The sequence below is a fragment of the Haemaphysalis longicornis genome, unplaced genomic scaffold, assembly GCF_048455015.1.
Source record: "Haemaphysalis longicornis isolate Haplotype H1 unplaced genomic scaffold, Haemaphysalis longicornis Haplotype H1 scaffold_5, whole genome shotgun sequence".
NCBI lineage: Eukaryota > Metazoa > Arthropoda > Arachnida > Ixodida > Ixodidae > Haemaphysalis > Haemaphysalis longicornis.
This window is the reverse complement of record NW_027526385.1, coordinates 211,013,366-211,017,670: the sequence shown is the minus strand read 5'-3', so window position 1 is coordinate 211,017,670 and position 4,305 is coordinate 211,013,366. Positions and strand designations below refer to the sequence as shown.

At 50.0% G+C, this 4,305-nt stretch overlaps 1 pseudogene; it reads left to right on the top strand.

Moving 5' to 3' along the window:
• The first annotated feature begins 2,152 nt into the window (after positions 1-2,152).
• LOC144140089 (uncharacterized) lies at positions 2,153-3,809 on the top strand (annotated as a pseudogene).
• The last annotated feature ends 496 nt before the right edge of the window (positions 3,810-4,305 follow it).

Below are 4,305 nucleotides of genomic sequence, written 5' to 3'. Positions count from 1 at the left end.
GCCTCTATGTGGAGTGTAATAAGTGGAACCTACAACGTCAGCGAGCATACACGCATCTCCTTTTTGCTTTTAAAATTTCATCTATGCCACACCATCCTTTTAAATCAGCTTCTTATGATACGTCTATGACTGCACTAATCCTAAAACGACCATCGTTCTCTGCGCCCTTCTTTTACAGAGTTAGACAGGAAGCGTCAGAGCTTTCTGTCTCCTTTTTAGACACCATACAAAGTTCTCAAACAGATTTTATAGCACCATTGCATCTCCGCCCTGTCTTATGCGACACATCTTTCACACATGTAGATAAAAACCGAGCTCCCACATGTGCAATTCTGCAGCACTTCTTGTATTTGCAGCAGAAGTATCAATTTCCTTAATTTTATACGGACGACTCAAAAACTGCCACCTCTGTGTCCTGCGCGGCGCATGGGCCCCGCCTTAATGTCACTAGAACTCTTAATAGTAATACCAGTATCTTTACGGCAGAGGCTTATGGTGTAATTCTTGTTAATCATATCCTTCAAAGTCACATCCCACAATCCATTATATATACAGACTCCCTCAGTGTCGTGCGGGCGTTGTCGTCAACAAAGTCTTCAAAAAATGACGTTGTAAATCTAATAGTCAAGGGTATTAGGTCTGTGTATGTCCACAAATTGGAGCTAGTCCTTTGCTGGGACCCTGGCCACTGTAGCATAGCCGGGAACGAAGCAGCGGATCGAATGGCTGCTGCTAAACTCTTGAATACAGTAGACATAACCACATTACCATACACCGACGTGAAACCACACATCAGACAACTTCGCAAAACATGGCAAACACACTGGAGCCAACAAACAGACAACAAGTTACACGTATTAAAACCACACTTGGGAGCATACACCACCGACACACGCAATAGATACACTGAAGTCGCCTTGGCAAGATTACGGATAGGGCACACTCATGCAACACACTCGCACTGTCACAAACTCGAGCGTACGACGTCTAAAAGTACCTTATAAATTTTTCATTTTCATTGTACAGTGCCTAATTCTTCTTGCAGTCGTTCGATTCATTCAGTTCGGTTCTATTCGCCCGAGACAAGGCTGGAAGTTTCTCGAACGAAGAGGAGGTAACACGATCTCACGCCGGCTGGCCGGCCAGAAAACAACAAAAATAAAACCTCCGCCGCTCCGGTTTCGTCGAAGCTTCCAGTACTTTCGAGGAGGTGCGCGTGGCCTTGCCAGTGCTAAAGAGCGGCGATGATTCTAGAAGGGAGAATAGTGAAGTTATTCGCTGACGGCTGCGGGCGCGTTGCGTGTTGTGCTCTCACCCTCCGCGCTGGCACGGTTATAAAAGGAGGAGTCGCGCCTAAGCAAGCCAGCTACGTTTGGACGTCGTGATTGACAACTGCACCTGCCAGTTTGTACATCACACCATCGGCGACCCGCGCCCTGGAGGACTCCAACGTACTCCCGGGCCTCGAAGCACCGTGATCGTCTCGAACGGCCTGGCCTACAGCGAAGCCACGCTTCCCAGGTAGCCGAATCGCCTCCGACAGCGGTGCATCGTCTGGCCCAGTCGGTGAATATGCTGGGACTCTGTCTCTCATAAGCATCAAACTGTTCGTTTCTTTTTTTTAGTTAACTGCTCCGATTCGTAATATTCATTTGTTAGCGCTCCTGTTTGTATAATTTTGTCTAATTGGACTGTTTCTTGTACTTGAATTCCATCTAAGTTGTCTGTCATTATCGATCTGCTACCTCGTGCTTGTATTTGTGACTTGCCTGTCTAAATATAAGTCATTGTGCTGTTTTTCGTTCAAGGCTCTTGCTCATTCTTGCCGCTCTAGTCGGCGAAAGCCGCACATCAGACGGCCACCCCCTTTGTCACCTGTGCCCTGTAGATTCGGTGGGGTTTGTTGGCTCTCTTGAGTCGACTCCCCATATCTTCTGACAGTGCACCCTAATTTAAGAAAACGGGTGACGATTTCTGGCGTCCGCGACAGGACCGTCTGATGTGAGCGGTAGGGAGGAGAAAGGGCCTGGAACTTTTTTGGGCATAGGTTGCTACTGCCTTCATAAGTTGGTGCTCTTGTAAACTTTCTCTGTGTAGATATACCTAGCTAGAGGCCAGAGTATTGTGGCTAGATTGCGATACATTTGCAATCATGGATTTAGAGAAAATCGTAGCGTTGGGCTGTCAGCTTGGCCTGTCAGGGGCCGAACTACGAAAGTGGGTTGCGTAGAAAGGAAAAGAAGAAAACGAGAAGGCTGAGAGAGCAAGACAGGCAGCACGAGAAGAGGCTGAGAGGGCTGAAAGAGAAAGAGAGAAAGAATTTCAGAGGCAACTTCAGTTGGAGCGAGAGAAAGCGGAGCTAGAAGAGAAAGCCCACCAGGCAGGGGCAGAAAGGGAGCGAGCGAAAGCGGAGCGAGAAGAGAAAGCACGCAATGATGAGATAGAGAAATTAAAAACAGAAATCGAGGCACTGCGTTTGGAGAGAGACTACGTCAGCCGATCGGAGCATAAGAGAAGAAAATAACGGCGTACGCCTGAACCCGAGCAAGCTCCTTGTGGCATTTGACGAAAAAAAGGATGATCTCGACGCTTCCATTCGTCGGTTCGAAGGAATAGCCAGAAGCCAAAACTGGCCGGAAGACCAATGGTCTACTGCTCTAAGCACACGTTTAAGCGGCGAAGCACTGAGCGTGTTTGGGAGATTGACCCCAGAGGACGCCGCTGATTACAGCAAGGTCAAGGCCGCGCTGTTGAAAAGGTTTCTCTTCACACTAGATGGCTTGCGGGAGAAGTTCAGAAGTGAAACGCCCGCAGATGGCGAAACCGCCACACAATTTGCGGCTCGCCTGAGCCACTACTTCGACCGCTGGACAGAGCTAGCCGAAATAGGAAAGGAGTATGCATCACTGCGGGAGCTGCTTATAACAGAGCAATTTCTGAATGGGTGTCACCCAAGTCTTTCTCTGTATCTGAAAGAAAGAAGAGTGAAGTCTCTTGCCGAAATGCTGGAACTGGCCGACCAGTACCTTGAGGAGCAGAGAAGCACCAATCTAGGAAGGGCAAAAAGGGACAAAAGAGAAGACTCTGGACGCCTTGAGCCGGAGAAGAAAACGGCCGGTCAGAAGCCCCCGCCCAAGTGTTACCTGTGTAACAAGTTGGGACACCACGCAAATAACGGCCGGAGCAATTTCGCGGGAAGCAACGCTCCAAAATGCTTCAAGTGCGGGCGTCACGGACACAGGGCAGACGTTTGCAGGAGCAACAACAAAGTACGTCAAGTTTCGTGCGTCTACGCACCACCTAAGCAGCCAAAGCCCGACGAGATCAGCGAAGGCTTTGTAGAACTCAAGAATGGCAAGAAGATCCCGTTCGTGAACGCGGTTATTATGACGGGATCGCAGTTCCGAGGGGAGCGTATGCCCGTTGCTCAGGGAAAGTTGGCCGATCAAGATGTTTCGGTTTTGCGTGACACAGGATGCAGCCTAGTGATCGTGCGAAAAGACCTGGTACGAGATGAAGATCTCACAGGGGAGACTAGCCTCGTGTATTTAGCGGACGGCACCATTCGGAATTTGCCCGAGGCTCAGATCGAGGTACAGACTCCATACTACAGCGGAAGGGTTAACGCCCTCTGCATGAAGACGCCGCTGTACGACCTCATTCTCGGCAACATCAACGGTGTGAGAGGCCCTGACGACCCCATAACTTCACCGACCCAGGAAGAAATACCCCAGACACGATCACACAGCAAGCTATGGATGAGCCTCAGACCGATGTCTCGGCCGAAGGGGAAGTCGTGGCCGTGGTAACACGAGCACAGTCACAAAAGAAGTCACGACGCTTTCAGCCGTTAAAGACTCCTGCGCCGACGTCCGAACCACTTGAAGAGTGCAGTTATGCCGAAGAACAAGAAAAGGACCACTCTTTGAAATCCTGCTTCGCACAAATCGGCAAGGAGACGAAAAACTCGAAGAATAAGCATAAGATCGAGTTCAAGCTGGAAGATAACCTCCTTTACCGGCGATTCACCGAGAAGAGCGGTCGGGAAGTACGGCAACCAGTCGTCCCCATAGGCCGCCGACCAACCGTCCTGAAAACGGCCCACGACGGCATCATGGCTGGCCACTTGGGTGTGGAGAAAACGAAGGACCGGATACTGGAAGACTTTTACTGGTCGGGTATCACAGCAGACGTGAAGAGGTTCGTCGCTTCGTGTGACATTTGCCAGCGAACGATCCCCAAGGGAAGAGTGCCACGAGTACCACTGGGAAGGACGCCGGTTATAGAAACACCGTTCCACCGAGT